This window comes from Mustela erminea, chromosome 9 (genome assembly GCF_009829155.1).
Source record: "Mustela erminea isolate mMusErm1 chromosome 9, mMusErm1.Pri, whole genome shotgun sequence".
NCBI lineage: Eukaryota > Metazoa > Chordata > Mammalia > Carnivora > Mustelidae > Mustela > Mustela erminea.
Window position 1 is genome coordinate 84,403,584 of NC_045622.1, and position 19,752 is coordinate 84,423,335.

Here is a 19,752-nt window from a genome sequence, read left to right on the forward strand (position 1 = left end):
GTCTCTTTATTATGTATATCGGGTTGTGGAATGAATCTTTAGAATCAAAATTTATGGTCTAACGAGGCTTATGATTTTTTTATCCAAGAGTTCCATTGTAAGTATCAGAAATTCAACATCATCCCTTAAGTGTCTTTAGATTTTCATCTTTTCATCGTAACTTTAAGTGTGTGTCTTCCACTGTCTTTTGTAAAATACAATCCTCCGTAGTTTAAAAAGCAAATTCTAGCGATATGGCATCAACCGAGCACTACTGTGTATAGACATTGTCCTACGCATTTCACATATATTATCTCGTTTAATCCTTATGACAACCATGAGACCAAAATGCTAATATGATTCCCATTTTACAGAGGTTCAATAACTTGCCCAAAGTCATACGGCTGGTGAAGTTGGGCTTTGACCCAATGCAGAATGGATCCTGACTCTGCACTCTCTACTCTAATATTTAACTGCCGCTCTTCTTTAGATACTGTCCAGAAAGTTTTCTGATGGAAAGTTAAGGGTTAAGATCTCTGAAGAGCTGAACAACCATATGGGATTTTTAAACATCTAACTTCAGCCAGGTAGTATACAGTGAGGAGGTAATGAAAAATTAAAAACCTTTTTGTTTTTGGCTAAGTACTAATCTTTGTGGTTCTGAACATACCATGTGCCAGAGAATTGCACTTCAGATAATAAGTTAACATAAAATTGGTGGTACAGTTTAAACCTGACAGCTCTCTCTGTCTGATGGGTTCTGCGAAAGTAATTTCAAAGATAAGATTTTACTCTCAAATCTGAAATCGGTTCTTTAAACATTTCCAACACCATCCAGTCTTTATGAACTAGTTTCAGTTATATGGAGAAAAACTCCAGTGCTAGGAGGAAAGGAATCTTTTCATTATAAAATATTGTATTGCCAGAAAAGAAGCAAAATATAATCAAAGAAACGTGAACCAAACAATGTTAGTGAGATTCTTGGCATTTAGTTTTCGAAGCCATTTTGCATGGAAATGAATAGAATATAAACACAGTACTTCATCTAGAATATGGCAAGAAACTTCAAGATTGTAATGTGCATTAAGATAACATTCCAAACCTATCCTTTCAAGTTTTCAGCCAAGAATTTGTTTTTACAATTTCTTTGCAGTTGGCAAACAGCTAGACTCTGCTTGAGATATCAGTTTTCATGTTTATGGTCCCAATCCCATTGTGTGTAACTGTTAACTTACTGTATGACCTTGACAAACTGACTCCACTCCACCCCAATCCAAATTAAGGAGGTGGATCCGTTAGGCCCCTTCTGATTTTAAAATTCTGTGGTTCTAGCCTATGGATTATGACATGAACACCATAAAAAGTGCTTGCTAGAGGGGATTGGATTTTTAGAATTTGGGCTACTTAAACATCTTTAATTGACCTACCTTTGAGCCAGTTATAAAGAGAATGTAAACCACAGCAGCCAAGGTCCATCTGTGATTTACTTGTTTTTGGTCCTGGTCAGCTGCTTCTGTGTTTATTTCAGGTCCCCAAGCACATTCTGTCATTCCCAGAGAGAGTCTGTCCATGTGCTTCCTTGACTCCCCAACACTTAATGGGGTCTGAGAGACTCTGGGCAAAAGAACCAGGGATCACATCTGCCACAGGCCATGAGATGACCTTGAACACCTTCCTAAACTGCAAGGAGGTGTGGACCCTGTGGGACCCTGCCTGATTGCCCCTCCAGACTGAAGTGCCTATGCCCTCAGCTGCCTTGAAGGTTGGCTGCTGACAGTTCTCCAGCTCAGACCTTCTCAGGACAGAGTTTTTGGATCAAGAGAGCAGCTTTTCCCAAAGCCACCACACTTCTAGGGCATCCTATATCTAAGGATTGCAGATTCTGTGGGGAGGCTGGTTAAGGATCCCACTGCCCCAGTGGGGTCCAACTCTGAGGGGCCATGTCTGTGCCTAAGCATGCTGGGTGTGCTGAGTGGAGCAGCTTCTCCCATGGCCCATAGATGTCGCTCCTGAGCACTCTTCAATAGACTTTCGGCACCAAGATCTCTTTCTCAAGAGTCCCCTTCTTGGGGCGTCTGGGTGGCTCAGTGAGTTAAGCCTCTGCCTTCAGCTTAGGTCATGATCCCAGGGTGCTGGGATTCAGCCCCATTGGGCTCTCTGCTCAGCAGGGAGCCTGCCCCCCCCCCCCCCCCGCCGCCTGCCTCTCGGCCTACTTGTGATCTCTGTCAAATAAATAAATAAAATCTTAAAAAAAAAAAAAAAAAAGAGTCCCCCTCTGGGGATCCAGACCTGACACAAAGACTTATCCACCTGAGTTGGAACTGGGGCTCTGCTTAGTTCAGTGCTGGGTCTAGAGGTAAATTTCATCTTTAGCAAAATAGAAGTAATAACTACTCCAGAGCATTCTTTATTGTAAGGAAACGAGGACATGAGTCCAGAGCACATAGGAAATGATTAGCAGCGATAATTTAACGTTTACTGAGCAATTACGTGCCATGGCATGTACTTCATCACACAAAAACTCCATGAGAAAGATATTATCCTTATTTTACAAATAAGAAAACCGAGGTGCAGAAAACTTAAGTAACTTCTTCAAAGTCACACAGCTTATAAAAGTCAAGAATTCAAAACCAGGCAGCAGGACTGCAGAACCAGTGTTCTTAGCTAAACCCTTGCTGCCTCCCATTGCTAAGCAAAAAAAAAAAATTTTTTTAATTTTTTCTTAATATATAATGTATTGTTAGCCGCAGGGGTGCAGGTCTGTGAATCACCAGGTTTACACACTTCACAGCACTCTCCATAGCACATACCTTCCCCAATGTCCATAACCCAATCTCCCCTGCTCCCGCAGCCCTCAGTTTGTTTTGAGAGACTAAGAGTCTCTTATGGTTTGTCTCCCTCCCGATCCCATCTTCTAAACAAAAAATCTTAATGTATTTGCATGACGATAAATAAAAGCCCAAACATGTCCCCTGATTCCAGAAGGACCTTTAGCAAGGCAATTGTAAAAGAAAAATTTTACAAAGAATTTTTGTACACCTCTCATTTATATTTTTGTGTTACTACAGATTATGTATTACTATAGATTCTTTGTGTTACTATGGATTAGGCTTATTTTTGCTTCAGAACAACCCTTTCTTATTAGGGGAGTGAATGAAACAGTTGGAGGGTGGGGCACCCACCCTCGGATGTAACAGTAGTTGCTCCATTAGACCATCTATTTTTGTTGTTTCTATTTTAAGGAAACATGTGCTGAATTTCTGTATTAATGATAATGTACTAAGTGTAAGGTTATAGTCAATAAAACAATGACATGTTTCATTATTAGATAGTAATTTTGCATCCTAATAGGGTTTAGATTATATCATATTACCTAGGCTTTTAAATATCTCCCTCCCTGGGTCATTGGGAAGTACACGGTAATGGGGGAGAGAGGCACTCTGGCAAAGGTCCCTGCTGTCCACTCCTGACCCCTCAGTTATAGTCAATTTTTGTGTTCACTTCAGACTAGCAGTTATTATCCAGTGGAAGGCCTTTGTTTCACATTTCACTTCTAACCTAAGCAGACTTATGCCATAATTTTTATCTTAGGGGATAATGTGCTTGTTTGGACCCCTGTTATACCTTTAAGGTCAGGGAAGTCTGTTTTACTCTGTAAGGCACAATCTGTTAAAGTTTTTATGATTTGCAAACAAAGTGGTTTTTCATCTTCTGCTATTAGATAACTAAGGTATAAGAGAGCTCCTTCTACACCAAATAAATTAAACATCTAAATAATTTACAGCTCCAGGTATGTTTGCCAGACTAGCATAACTGAATAAAGTCAACAGATTAAATGTTCCCTTGGCAATCCGTAAGGGTATGAGATATAGCACCTGGGCTTCTCCGTTGGGTCTCGTTATTAAATCACAAGCAAAAGCTCAGAATCCCAGGGTCCCAGGTGGCAGGTAGGAGCTGACTTTGGAGGATGGAGTCATAGCAGTCGTTACCCATGACTTAGGAAGCGAGAAACTCTTAACACGATTGAGATAGAGAGAGAAAGAGAAGGAGAGAGGGAGGGGGGAGGAAGAGAACGAGACAGAGAGAGGGGGTTGGGGGAGAGACTATATTTTCAATGACGGAAGATTCTAGTTCTTTAATTATGTCACTAAACTGGAAATTCATCAACATTAACTGTGTATTTGTGCAATCTCCGAGCAAAAGTTAAAAAGGGGGAATATTTTGTGTGTGGAACTACTATCACTGTCAAGTTCAGACCAACAACTTGCTAGAAAAATAGACAATATTTTTCTCTTTCTAATTTCATAGAAAGGCTTTGACCAGCACCTGCTTTTGCCTAGAGAAGGAAGGTTTGGTCAGCAGAGCTGGTGGCAGCAAGAGAAACATCGGAGCACAGGATCCAAGAAGTTATGTGCAATATCCAGTCTTCCCAGTCTCATTCTTGGGAAGATTTCACATGCCAGAAACCAGTCATCTCGTCTTTAACAAATGGGATTTTTCAACCCAAAACGTGGTTTTAAATTTGCACATTTACTGATAGGATAATCCGTGGGAAGATGGGGTGAAGAGAAGCAAGTATACATTTCGCCAGAGGAAACCCCATCTCTGGATCATGTTCATTGCGGACAGCAGACAAACAGGGTCCCGTTCAAAAACAATAAATACCTCTCTCCGCTCTAAAGGTGTCGTGGAAATGTCAGTGCTGTAAGGAAAATATGAAAGGCAGCACTCTGATTCTATTTCTTCACTCTTGTTGGCACAGCTTCTCTGGAGATGAATGGGAGAGCAAAGAGGAAAAACAACCATTCCAGGTGTATTGTATACTGCTGTCTTTAGTAATTACTAGACTTCCGGTTCTATGATAAGCCCCTTTGGGGTGGTGTAAGAATTGGAAGGAGAGGGGACAAGGATGGGTGTGTGCATGTGTGATGATTTAGTGTGCTTGACCTACAAAGTACCTGAATTTAAGGTAAAACCATTAAATTGGGTTCGTGGCTCTATTCTCATGGGGCACAGTAACCTTTTCACTTTCATTTAGGAAGAAAGGGTGGACGAGAAGCTTCCCATGCCTGGTTTGTAAATACGGCCTTGAAAATGTCCACAGACGTATTGTTGTCTTGTTGAGTCTGCAGCCAGGAAGACAGAAATCACTGCAGGAAAGCAGGTGTGAACGTCCCCCTACTTCAGAGACAGCGCTCTTTGAAGCTGCAAAATCAAGGACGCTGGTACCTTCAAGGAAACAAGGATATAATTATCAAAACCCCCAACTGGCCAGTGACCTTCCATTCCTTAGGCCACCCTACTCCCTTGGCTGGCACCAGCCCAGGTCCTCACAGACTCAGCTCTGTGTCCCAGACCGCTCAGACCGAGGAGCAACCCCCTCACACACCCTTTGAAAGCATTCGTAATCTCTTTCTCCTGCAGTGCTCTTGCTGACATAAATCCGCCAGCCCCTTGGGGGTGCGGGGGGCGGGAGGCTCTGAACCCCCCACGGAGGGAGGCCCATTCAGGCCAAGTGGAGTCTGAATGGCTTAGCGGTAGGATTTATGCTTCCCCTCACCTGTGCCGTCTGTCTGTGGCCCCTACCCCAGTCTGGTTTTGAAGGTTTGAACATGACCCCCCCCCCCAGCTTTTTGCCAAGCTTGCCATCATCCCCTCAGTCACAGGGGCCGCCGTCTCAAGGCCATTGGAAGCTAATAACAGGGACTCTCAACTCCTTTGTTATATTTGAAATGTTGAAAGCAGAAGCCTAATAAAATGAGTTCAGAAAAACAAAACCAGCAATAAATTATCGTTTGAAAAGAGTGGCTACAGAACTCATCTACTTCTGAATACCAAGGGGCTATTTCTCAGCTACAGCGATAACCCAGCATTTGGACTCCCTTCCCTGTGCAAAAGCCTTGGCTGTGTTCTCTTAGCATAGATTCTTCTCAGCTTCTATAAGCCAAGTGTCCAGAATCAAGAGTTACACAACACTCCCCACCCAACTCCTTCACACTGTACACACACACACTCACTCACTCGCTCCCTACCCAGCCTTGGTCCTAAGGGGGCCACCGAACTGTATTATTTCTTTTTGACCACAAGGAATTTATCCATCATCATCATCCATCAGCACTCACTGCAATTTTACATTTTATTTATTTTAAGATAAGAGTAAAAGTCTACTTCCTTGACCTCATAAAGACTCTTATGGTAAACTGATTTATTTAATGAAAAAACACCAGAAGCATTATTCCCTGTAAAAGCAGAAGCAAATTAGAGATGCCCTTATCACTGTTGTTTTTACTCCATGTTTTGGAATTTTTAGACCAGTCGTTACTTCTCAGGACACATTTAGCAACGTACGGAACCAATTTTGGTTGTCTTAACTTTGACAACTGGAGTGCAGTTGGCCTGTGGTGGGTAGAGGCCGAAAACGTTGCTAAATGTCCTACAATGCACAGAATAGCCCCCACAACAAAGATTCTTCCAGCCCCAAATGTCAGTAGGGCCTAAAGTAGGGAGGAACTTTGCTCTATACAATGCAGTATGTGAAACATAAGTAAGAGAAATAAAGCTTAGAAAATAACTGATTTTTTATTGTCATTAACTGCAAAGAATATGTATCATCTAGAAAAGCAACCCCCCAAATTAAATAAACATTATTAAAGTTCATAAAATAGTAAATAATGTAGCTGGATAAGATGTTTTCAATTATGTAAGAGACTTAAGAGTCTTTAAATTTTCCTACAGGTTTGGTTATCTATTCTACAAAAACTTCCTGAGAACAAAAGGATTCATTTTATAAAAGAACACTTAGGAGATAAAAGATGACTTTTACATTTTAAAACTATGGAAAAAAATTAAGAATTTTAATAACTGAGTCTATAACACTAATACAATATTATAGGAAACCCAAGTGGACATATCTTCCCCAACTATAAGCTGGACTTAGGGCTTTTTTAAAAAGTTTGTTAAAGCATGAAAAAATTGTTCAGGGGTAATAAATACACACACACACACACACACACACTATCTCTCTAGCCGATCAAAATTTTGTCACTATTTTGTAATGAAGGTAGTATTCAGATGCATTATTGGAAATCAAACTAGTCTGTCACAATAGATCATTATGATCCAGTAGATGAAGCTTCTTAAGGGGAGGGCCCATATCTTATTCATCTTCATATCTCCATAACTGACACCTCCCAAGAACCCAATGTTTGTGAATGAATGAAATAAAGAGGAAACACTAAACAGTAAGAGATGGTTTTTGAACTCACTAGTCAGAAGTTAACATAGAGCCACAACCATTGTAATTCAACATCTAAGAACCCACATCTGAAAGGATGAATGAATAGTCAAGATTTTAATAGGAGGTCTTGCCTCATGTTGCAACCATAAAATGTAGAGGCTAAAAATAGAGTGAGTGAACAGGAATCAACCAGTGATATTTTACTAAGAACAGTAAACTGATTTTTAAATGTTGAACACCTGAAAGAGTCTATAAATACCTATATGCACATAACCTAAATGTATCAGTGGTTTCCTTGATCTTTCATTCATTTTCATGACAAGCCTCCAAAACTTGAGGGGAAGGGAGGGAGGAAAGAAACAAAGAAAGGCCAGGTGGAAAATCACAATCAGGAAATAATCAAAAGCTTTCATCTTACCCCTTCCATCCAATCTCACAGGCTCACCCGAAAACCTTCCATTCTGAATTTTTTTATTATGTCCTGAATGTTTAATAGCATTAATTCCACAGTTTCAAGGGGTTGAAAACCCTACAATCCAGTTTAATATAAGGTCTTTCAAAAATCCCATATTGGGACAGATTCATGATCTCAGAAGCCTCCGACAAGTTCACCAGGGAACATATTCCAGTATGTTCTCTTGGTCTGTTTGATATAAATTTCAAAGCTTAGGGACAAGAAAAATCACAGTTACTCTTCATTGAGCACTTGTTATGTGCCAGACATCTTTTTTTTCTTTTTTTAAGATTTTATTTATTTATTTGACAGAGAGAGAGATCACAAGCAGGCAGGGAGGCAGGCAGAGAGAGGAGGAAGCAGGCTCTCCACAGAGCAGAGAGCCCGATGCAGAGCTCGACCCCAGGACGCTGGGATTATGACCTGAGCCGAAGGCAGAGGCTTTAACCCACTGAGCTACCTAGGCGCCCCTATGTGCCAGACATCTTACTAGAGAATTGTTCATACATTTTCTCGGCCAATCATGATATGATAACCTTCCAGATGAGGAGACAGATGTAATGGAGGTAATACAAGAGGGCCACTCATAAACAGGCAGAGCCAGCCACACCTACCAACCCCCAAAAGTCAGACTCCTACATACCATATTGCAGGTGTCTCCAGGATATCATATTTCTCTCCATAACCCACACTTCATGGATTTGGTCATAAAATCTCCAGATCAGCAAGCATTGCTGAGACAGGGAACATAAAGTTGGTGCACAGAACAGTCCTGGACTAGAAGGACATGCTGTCTTCTTGAAGATACATGATAAGGAGCAGGTGGTGATTAATACCAACTGTAAAGAGTTCCAAAGGAAAGTTAAAGCACATGTCCGAATGGATGATATTGCCAATAAACATGTAGATGACCAAAAGGCAGAAAGAGAAAATACCAGATGGCATTGGTAAGGAAAGTCTCATCAAGGACCTTCAACCTACCAAAGATTCGATAGGACAGTCGCAGGATTTGGATAGATAAAGGAAGAAGTAGAAGTTGTTCAAGTCAGTTTCTCTCCACCGGGGCTACTAGGCCAACAGTGGCCAGGTGTGGGGCTATTTAGGAGCAGAGCATGACCAAGAGACAGCACCCAGGGTGAGACTGAAACCAGAAGCCAGGAAGGCCACCCCTGAGGTGTCCATATGGAGGCACTGCGCCAAAGGCAGGAAGCAGGAACAGGGCAAAAGGTAGGAACTAGAGAGTTCAGTCCAAAGTCAGAGAATTGGGGAGGAAGGGAGAAATGAAATCTGGAGAGCCTTCCCAAGCTTCTTCATCCCAAAGGCAGACACCCCTAATGAGACACGGAGCCCCAGCTCAGAGCGGGGAGCATGCTGTGAAGGAGTTGAGGAAGGCTGTGCAAGAATGAATGTGTGAGTAGATTCTAGGGTCTAAGAAGGGACCAGCCAGTCTAAAACGTAGGGTGCATCTGTGGAGAGTAGTATCAATTGGATAGGCCAGATGAGGCCAGCTGAGAGACTAGAGGACCATGGGCAACAGCCAGCTTATCAAGACACAAAAGCAGGTCTAGAGTCCAATGAAAAAGTATCCATTCCATGATGAGTCTGACAGTTTGAGATAGGTTAAGTCCTTTTTAATATTCCATCACCTTCCAAATTTGGAATCTTGGCTCTGACCCTTACCAGCTGTATGGCCTTGGGAAAATTACTTAACCTCTCTGCTTCAATGTTCTCATCTTTAAAATGACCATAATGATTGTATATACCTTGTAGGAGTGCTGTGAGGATCGAATCTGTTCATATATGTCACTTGCCCTGCACAGAGCCTGGCATGTGCAAATGTAATGTGAGGGTTCGCAGTCTATGGTTCCTTCCCCATTTCACCACTGTATAGGTTAAGGACTCACAATTGTGGGGGAGGTGGGCAGGAAGATGAAGAGAGGGAGGGTATCTCACAGCCAGTCCTTCTCTGAATCACCCTGAATTATAAATGCATCCTTTGGAAACTGTCCAGCTCATGAACATATTGCCTGTGTCCAGAGCAGCACAGAGAAAGCCGTCAAGTTTGCTGTAGAGACTGCACATTTCTAACAGCTTTGGATCCCAGTATCCCTGCCTGGCCTCTTGCCCCGTCAGCAGTGTGCTGGGCTGATGTCTAAGTGAGGAAGTCCCCTTCTGAAGTTCTCACAATTCTAATCCCTAGCCCCAAGCCTCCAACACTCTTTCCATGTGATGCGTATGACGTCAGCATTATTTACCCATCTAGATCAGGTCTGTGTTTCATTCCATGTAATAAATGCTGCTGGAGCAGCTGTATAGCCCACATTCGAGTGGGGAGACAGATGATAAACCAGATAAGGAAGTAAAATGTAAAGTGTTTTAGACAGCAAGAAGCATTAAGGAGAAAAAAAACGGGCAGAGTGCAATTTTCGAAATGGTGGTCAGGGAAGGTGTCACTGAGAAGGTGACCACTGAGCAAAGACAGGAAGAAAGTAACACCACCTAGGTGTGTATGTGAGCAGAGGATCTTCCTGATAGAGGGGAGGGCAAGAGGAGAGGCTTTGAGGCAGGAGTGTGCCTGCCATGGTGTTGGAGCAACAGCCAGGAGCCCAGTGTGGCAGAAGTGGGATGAGTAGGGAGAGCCAGAGGGGGAGCAGGAAGGTCATGGGACAGGAGCACTTGGCCTCAGAACCCCCAGTAAGGATTCTTTCTAGGGGGATGGGGTGCCGCTGGAGGGTGTGGACGTGGTTTGACTTTTACATCTGACCAGCTCTGTCTTCCTCCTGGGTTGGAAATACACTGAAGGGATGAGGATAAAACAAGGAAGAACAGTGAAGAGGATGTTGTAATAATCAGATAAGAGGCGAAGGTTGGCAACAAGAGAAGGAAAGGGGTGGCAATGAGAGTAGTTAAAAAGTGTCAGATTGGCTTGAATATATTTAGAAGGTATACCCTATAGGATTTCCTGGTAGACTGGACAGGGGTGAGAGAAAAGCAAAGCAAAGCAAAACAAACAAACAAACAAAAAACCAGGAGACAAGAGGGACATCAGTGACTTTGTCTCCAGTAAGTGAGAATGGATTTGCCTCTGAGATGCGGATGTTCGAGATGTCTGGTTCAACATCCAGGAGTGAAGCAATCTGGGCTGCAGGTAAAAATCAATCTCAAAAATAGGTCTCAAAGCCCATACTCTAATACCTTACAAGCTTGGAATTTGGGGATTTGTACCTATTTTGTATGGGAATGGGAATAACAGCTTTCCAGAAGTAACAAGAATGAAAAAACTAATTAGACAATCTCAAAACTTAGTTTAAGTTATGACTTTCAAACACTTGATCTTCCCAAGCTTTCTCTGATTATCGAGGCCCTTCTCCCACCCTAACTGTTCCCCACTGTTACCTAAAACAAAACCTATCTATGCCCAAGTTGGTTCTGGCATGATAATAGTTGGGCTATCACTCCCAATGGGAATGAATGTACCTTTTCACAACAAACTTTACATAAACAGTGGTTCTCTGCTTGTTAACACTCCTGGAGGACTACCATGAATTCAGGCACCCCTTCCACTCTTCTGTTCCTTAGGCTACTGTCTGTCTAGACCTCTTGGCCATTTCAGAATTTTTCTATTTTGACAAGGGAGGAAGATTGCAGGTCAACCTAATCATTCAAACAACCATGCAATGCATCAGGAAATTCATCAGTGTCCATCTCACTTGAGTTTTCTTATCTAGGCTATAGATTAGAGGAACTGTGAATTTTTAATTAAGATATAATGTATTATTTGCTTCAGGGGTACAGCTGTGAATCATCAGGCTTACACAATTCACAACATTCACCTTAGCACATACCCTCCCCAATGTCCATAACCCAGCCACCTTATTTGGTTTGTCTCCCTTCCCAGTCCCATCTTCTTTCATTTTTTTCCTTCCCTAGCCCCCAAATCCCCCACCTGCCTCTCAAATTCCTCATGTCAGAGAGATCACATGATAATTGTCTTTCTCTGATGGACTTATTTCGCTCAGCATAATACCCTCTAGCTCCATCCACATTGTTATAAATGGCAAGATTTCATTTCTTTTGATGGCTGCATAGTATTCCATTGTGTGTGTGTATATATATACATATATGTATATATATATATATGTATGTATATATACCACATCTTCTTTATCCATTCATCTGTTGATGGACATCTAGGTTCTTTCCATAATTCGGCTATTGTGGACATTGCTGCTATAAACATTCCGGTGCATGTGCCCCTTTGGATCACTACATTTGTATCTTTAGGATAAATACACAGGAATGCGATTGCTGTGTCATAGGGTAGCTCTATTTTCTACATTTTGAAGAACATCTATACTGTTTTCCAGAGTAGCTGCACCAGCTTGCATTCCCACCAACAGTGTAGGAGGGTTCTCCTTCCTCCACATCCTTGCCAACATCTGTCATTTCCTGACTGGTTAATTTTAGCCATTCTGACTGCTGTGAGTTGAAATCTCACTGTGCTTTTGATTTGTATTTCCCTGATGCTGGGTGATGTTGAGCATTTTTTTATGTGTCTGTTAGCCACTTGGATGTTTTTTTGCAAAAATGTCTGTTTACATCCTCTGCCCATTTCTTGATTGGATTTTTTGTTCTTTGGATGTTGAGTTTGATAGGTTCTTTATAGATTTTGGATACTAGCCCTTTATCTGATATGCCATTTGCAAATATCTTCTCCCATTCTGTCGGTTGTCTTTTGGTTTTGTTGACTATTTGCTGTGCAAAAGCTTTTGATCTTGATGAAGCTACCATAGTTCATTTTTGCCCTTGCTTCCATTGTCTTTGGTGTTGTTTCTAGGAAGAAGTTGCTGTGGCTGAGGTTGAAGAGGATACTGCCTGTGTTCTCAAGGATTTTGATGGATTCCATCTCACACTGAGGTCTTTCATCCATTTGGAGTCTATTTGTGTGTGTGGTGTAAGGAAATGGCCCAGTTTCATTCTTGTGCATGTGGCTGTCCAATTTTCCCAACACCATTTGTTGAAGAGACTGTCTTTTTTCCATTGGACATTCCTTCCTGCTTTGTCAAAGGTTAGTTGACCATAGAGTTGAGGGTCCATTTCTGGACTCTCTATTCTGTTCAATTGATCTATGTGTTTGTTTTTGTGCCAGTACCATAATGTCTTGAAGATGACAGCTTTGTAATAGAGCTTGAAGTCTGGCATTGTGATGCTGCCAACTTTGTTTTTCTTTTTCAATATTCCTCTGGCTATTCAGGGTCTTTTCTAGTTCCGTATAAACTTTGGGATTATTTGTTCCATTTCTTTGAGAGAAGTTGATGGTATTTTGTTAAGGATTGCTTTAAATGTGTAGATTGCTTTAGGTAGCATAGACATTTTCACAATATTTGTTCTTCTAATCCATGAGCATGGAACATTTTTCCATTTCTTTGTGTCTTCCTCAATTTCTTTCATGAGTACTTTATAGTTTTCTGAGTATAGATTCTTTGGTATCTTATAGGTATCTTATGGTTTGGGGTGCAATTATAAGTGGTATTGACTCCTTAATTTCTCTTTCTTCTGTCTTGTTGTTGGTGTAAGAAATGCAACTGACTTCTGTGCATTGGTTTTATATCCTGACACTTTACTGAATCCCTGCATGAGTTCTAGCAGTTTTGGAGTGGAGTCTTTTGGGTTTTCCACATAAAGTATCATATCATCTGCAAAGAGTGAGAGTTTGACTTCTTTGCCGATTTAGATACCAGACTTCTTTTTGTTGTCTGATTGCTGAGGCTAGGACTTCTAGTACTATGTTGAACAGCAGTGGAGATAACGGACAGCCCTGCCATGTTCCTGACCTTGGGGGAAACACTCTCAGTATCCCATTGAGAATGATATTTTCAGTGGGTTTTTCATAGATGACTTTGATGACATTGAGGTATGTGCCCTCTATCCCTATACTGTGAAGAGTTTTGATCAAGAAAGGATGCTGTACGTTGTCAAATGCTTACCCAGCATCTATTGAGAGTTTCATATGGTTCTCGTTCTTTCTTTTATTAATATATTGTACACATTGATTGATTTGCTGATGTTGAACCAAACTTACAGCCCAGGAATAAATCCCACTTGGTCGTGGTGAATAATCATTTTAATGTACTGTTGGATCCTATTGGCTAGTATTTTGGTGAGAAGTTTTGCATCCATGTTCACCAAGGATATTGGTCTGTAGTTCTCCTTTTTGATGGGGTCTTTGTCTGGTTTGGGGATCAGAGTAATGCTGGTCTTATAATGTGAGTTTGGAAGTTTTCCTTCCATTTCTATTTTTTGGAACATTTCAGGAGAATAGGTATTAATTCTTCTTTAAATGTTTGGTAGAATTACCCCTGGGAAGCTGTCTGGCCCTGGGCTTTTGTTTGTTGGGAGATTTTTGATAAATGCCTCAATCTCCTTACTGGTTATGGGTCGGTTGAGGTTCTCTTTTTCTTCCTGGTTCAGTTTGGGTAATTTATACGTCTCTCGGAATGCATCCATTTCTTCCAGATTGTCAAATTTGCTGGCGTATGGTTGCTCATAATATGTTCTTATAATTGTTTGTATTTCTTTGGTGTTAGTTGTGATCTCTTCTCTTTCATTCATGATTTTATTTATTTGGGTCCTTTCTCTATTCTTTTTGATAAGTCTGGCCAGGGGTTTATCAATCTTATTAATTCTTTCAAAGAACCAGCTCCTATTTCGTTGATTTGTTCTACTGTTCTTTTGGTTTCTATTTTCATTGATTTCTGCTCTGATCTTTATTGTTTCTCTTCTTCTGCTGGGTTTGGGCTTTCTTTGTTGTTCTTTCTCCAGCTCCTTTAGGTGTAGTGTTAGGTTGTGTACTTGAGACCTTTCTTGTTTCTTGAGAAAGGCTTGTAATTGCCATATACTTTCCTCTCTGGACCACCTTTGTTGTGTCCCAAAGATTTTGAACAGTTGTGTTTTCATTTTCATTTGTTTCCATAAATTTTTAAAAATTCTTTAATTTCCTCGTTGACCCACTCATTCCTTAGTAGGATGCTCTTTAGTCTCCATGTATTTGAGTTCTTTCCAACTTTCCTCTTGTGGTTGAGTTCTAGTTTCAAAGCTTTGTGGTCTGAAAATATGCAGGGAATGATCCCAGTCTTTTGGTACCAGTTAATACCTGATTTGTGACCCCGGATGTGATCTACTCTGGAGAATGTTCCATGTGCACTAAAGAAGAATATGTATTCTGTTGCTTTGGGATGGAATGTTCTGAATATATCTGTGATGCCCATCTCGTCCAGTGTGCCATTTAAGGGCTTAATTACCTTATTGATTGTTTGCTTAGATAATCTGCCCATTTCAGTGGGGGGGGGTGTTAAAGTCCCCTACTATTATTGTATTATTATTGATGTGTTTCTTTGATTTTGTTCTTAAATGGTTTATATAACTGGCTGCTCCCATGTTAGGGACATAGATACTTAAAATTGTTAGATCTTCTTGTTGGACAAACCCTTTAAGTATGATACAGTGTTCTTCCTCATCTCTTTGGCTTAAAATCTAATTTATATGATATAAGGATTGCCAACCCAGCTTTCTTTTGATGTTCATTAGCATGGTAAATTATTTTCTACCCCCTCACTTTAAATCTGGAGGTGTCTTTGGGTCTAAAATGAGTTTCCTGCAGACAGCATACCAATGGGTCTTGGTTTTTTTTTTTTAATCTATTCTGGTACTCTGTGTCTTTTGATGGGGCATTTAACTCATTTACATTCAAGGTAACTATTGAAAGATATGAATTAGTGTCACTGTATTGCACTGTAAGGTGACTGTTACTGCATATTGCTTCTGTTCCTTTCTGTTCTGTTACTTTTAGGCTCTCTCTTTGCTTAGAGGACCCCTCTCAACATTTCCTGTAGGGCTGCTTTGGTATTTGCAAATTCTTTTAGTTTTTGTTTGTCCTGGAAGCTTTTTATCTCTCTTTCTATTTTCAATGACAGCCTAGCTGGATTATAGTACTCTCCGCTGCCTATTTTTTCTCATTTAGTGATCTGAATGTATCATGCCAGTCCTTTGTGGCCTACCAGGCCTCTGTGGATAGGTGTGCTGCCAATCTAATATTTCTACCATTGTTTGTTACAGACCTCTTATCCCAAACTGTTTGGGGATGTTCTCTTTGTCACTGAGACTTGTAAGTGTTACTACTACATGACAGGGTGTAGACCTATTTTTATTGATTTTGAGGGGGATTCTCTGTGCCTTTGGGATTTCGATGCTTGTTCCCTTAGCCAAATTAGGGAAATTCTCTGCTATAATTTGCTCCAATATACCTTCTGCCACCCTCTCTCTTTCTTCTTCTGGGTTCCCAATTTTTCTAATATTGTTTCATCTTATGATATCACTTATCTCTCGAATTCTCCCCTTATGGTCCAGTAGTTATTTGTCTCTCTTTTTCTCAGCTTCTTTATTCTCTGACATTTGGTCTTCTATATCACTAATTCTTTCTTCTGTCTCATTTATCCTAGCAGTAAGAGCTCCCATTTTTTATTGCACTACATTAATAGCTTTTTAAATTTCAACTTGATTAGATTTTAGTTCTTTTACTTATCCAGAAAGGGATTTTATTTATCCATAAAGGGATTCTCTAGTATCTTCCATGCCCTTTTTGAGCCAGCTAGTACCTTGATAGTCGTCATTCTGAACTCTAGTTCTGACATACTTTTTTTTTAAGATTTTATTTATTTATTTGACAGAGAGAGATCACAAGTAGGCAGAGAGGAAGGCAGAGAGAGGAGGAGGAAGCAGGCTCCCTGCTGAGCAGAGAGCCCGATGCAGAGCTGGATCCCAAGACCTTGGGATCATGACCCGAGCCGAAGGCAGCCACTTAACCAACTGAGCCACCCAGGTATTTTGTAGTTCTGACATCTTACTAATGTCTGTAATGTACCAAGGCATCAGTACTGCCTCTTATTTATTTATTTATTTATTTTTGAGGTGAGCTTCTCCACTTTGTCATTTATCCAGATAAGAATAGATGAATGAGAGAACACAATACTAAAAGGGTAGCAACAACCCCAGAAAAATATACACTAACCAAATCAGAAGAGACTCCAAACCAGGGGGAGAAGAAAGTAGGGCGGGGGAATATGTGTGTGTGTGTGTGTGTGTGTGTGTGTGTGTGTGTGTGTGTGTTAGACTGGTGAATGGAAAAGGGCCACACACTTGATTTTGGGTGTATATTGGTCTATTAAAGGAAATTGTTCCCCAAAATTTTAAAGAAAGATAATAAACACACACACACACACACACACACACACACACGTTAAAATGAGGGATGGAATATGACCATAAAGATGAAAATTTAAAAAGGAATTGATAAGACACGAAGTTGGTTGGAAAAAAAAAAAAGAGGAAAAAATGTGATTAGTCTGGAGAATAGAACAAAGCTATGCGCTAGATTTAGGGTATATTTTGATCTGTTAGAAGAAACTGTATCCTAAAATTTTTTTTTTCCAAAATTTTAAAGAAAGAAAAACCTATATAAACCTATATGGAAAATAAGGTTCAATACAATGAAGGGATAGAATATGGGTATAACAATGAAATTTTTTTAACAATAAAAATTTTATAAGATTTTTAAAAGGTATTGATAAGATAAAATAGTTTAAAAAACATTAAAAGAGGAAAGAGGAAAAAATTTAAAAAAATAGAACAAGAAAAATAAAATTTAAAAATGTAACCTTGAAAGGCTAGAGAATCATGGGGAAAAAGCCATGAATTCTATGTGCTATATTCCCATCACTCTGAAGTTTTGCAGTTCTCATTCAGTGAGCTTGGTCTTGGCTGGATGTTCTTACTTATCTTCTGGGATAGGGACCTATTGCAGTGATTCTCAAATGTCTTTGCCTGAGGCAGAATTGCACCACCCTTGCCAGGGGCATGGCTAAATTATCTGCCTCGGGCTTGCTTTCGTGAGCTTTTGCTCCCTGAATGCTTTCTGTAGAGGTTTGGAGGACAGTAATGAAAATGGCAGCCTCCCAATCTCTGGCCTCAGAAGAGCTGAGAGCTCAGGGCCCTACTCCTCCATGCACCCTCGGAGAAAAGCAGTCAATTCCTCCTGTCTCCCTGGTCTCCGCACTCCAAGCTCACCCAGCCTGTGACCAAGCATTTCTATCACTGGTGCACAGCCCCATTTGGAGTCTCCAAACCCAGCAGATTCCTGCAGTGTGCTCCCGTGCTACTCCTCCCAGCGGAGGAAGGAGGGGTTCTCTCCAGATCTGCCACCTGTGGGGCAGGTGCTCGAAGAGCAGTAGCCTGACTCTGCTTTGGATCATGGTTTAATGTAACTCTTTGGCTCGGTCGTTGCAGCTGGCTTCCCCACTCTGATACCCGGGAGCTCTGTCACACTATGACACCCCTGGTCTTTTTATGTCCCCATGGGTCCTGAGACCACACTGTCCCTGAAAGGGCTCCACTCCCTGCTTAGCCTCTGGAGCGATGTCCTTCAGTGGAACAGACTTCTAAAAGTCCTGATTTTATGCTCTGCTGCTCTATGCTTTCTGGGAGCAGCCCTTCCGCCCCCCCACCCCCCCCCCACCCAGTCTGTCTTCCCATTTGGTGCCTTGGATTCACTTCTCCACATGTCCTACCTTCCAGAAATGGTCGCTTTTCTGTTCCTAGAATTGCTGCTCTTCTTCTATCTCCTTTGAGTTTGTAGATGTTCAGAATGGTTTGATAACTATCCAGCTGAACTCCTGGGACCTGATGGTATTTAGGTCTCCTACTCCTCCGCCATCTTGCTCCCCTGGCACTGTGATTTTCTAAGACCACATATAGAAGAGGAGAGGCAGTTGATCATTGCAGGAATAAAAGGCTGAGTTAGACCTAAGAGCAGATGTCTTTTTTCACAGATGTAAGAAGTATGGGATCTTATATCATTTCTATCCATTGCTTAGGAGGGGGATATGCGATTTGGATTCACAAACATGTATTGACTTATTGACACAGCAGTGTCTAAGTGTCTTGCTTATGTTACTGTCATGTAATCCTCACATTAGCACTGAGAAATGGTACAGTATTATTTTGCAGTGGGGGCAAATGAGGTTCAGAGAGCACAAACAAACTGCCCAAGGCCAAGCTAGCTGTGAATGGCAAGACTTAGCCCCCCGACTCAGGTGTTAAGGGGCTTTTACTCCCATGCCATGTTTTTGCCTCATAATGTGAACAAATAATGAAAGGTTTAAGGCAAAACAAAGAGTCTCTAAGCCCAGTGTTAGCCGAAGATGTCTTGTCTTCTCTTTAGAAAGGAAATATCCATGTGGGAAAGGTTTCACCTCAGAATGTCGAGATTACACTCTTAGTTGCCAGGAGAAGGTGGGTAAACACTTTATCCAATGCCTTAAAGATGTGATAATAGAGACAAAAATTTTCCTTTTTTCATTTGCCCCAGAGAGTGTCAAAATTCACAACCATAAGACACACACCCCAAATGTGTGTGTATGTCTGTGTGTGTATGGGTGGAGGAGCAGAGAATACCAGTCAGTACTTATTCGGGGTAGGTCCAGACGGGCCTGACTATGATCGTTGGATTTATGATTTCTCAACTTTACAATGGTGGGAAAGCCACATGCATTCAGTAAAAACTGTACTTCAAGGGGTGCCTGGCTGTTTCAGTTTGCAGAACGTGCGACTCTTGACCTCAGGGATCGCAGAGTCATGAGTTTGAATCCCACATTGGGCACGGAGCCTACTAAAAATTAAAAAAAGGAAGAAACTGTACTTTGAATTCTGAATTTGGATCTTTTCCAGGGCCAGCAATGTGCTTCTGTCCTGTGATGCTGAGTAAGTCAGTGAGCCACAGCTCCCAGTCAGCCATGCAATCACAAAGATCAGTGACGATCATATATATATTTTTTTAATTGCCTTTTTTTAAAAAAGATTTTTGTTTATTTATCTGACAGACAGATCACAAGTAGGCAGAGAGGCAGGCAGAGAGAGAGAGAGGAGGAAGCAGGCTCCCCACTGAGCAGAGTGCCCGATGCGGGGCTCGATCCCAGGACCCTTGGGATCATGACCTGAGCTGAAGGCAGAGGCTTTAACTCACTGAACC

At 41.2% G+C, this 19,752-nt stretch overlaps 1 long non-coding RNA gene across 3 annotated transcripts in view; it reads left to right on the plus strand.

Annotated features, from left to right (window-relative positions):
• LOC116598575 overlaps nucleotides 1-19,752 on the plus strand; it is a 128,345-nt gene that overhangs the window by 47,808 nt on the left and 60,785 nt on the right. For all 3 annotated transcript variants that reach the window (XR_004289105.1, XR_004289104.1, XR_004289103.1), the window contains one exon: nucleotides 4,288-4,674. This is a non-coding gene — a long non-coding RNA (uncharacterized LOC116598575). The remainder of the gene's footprint in view (nucleotides 1-4,287; nucleotides 4,675-19,752) is intronic.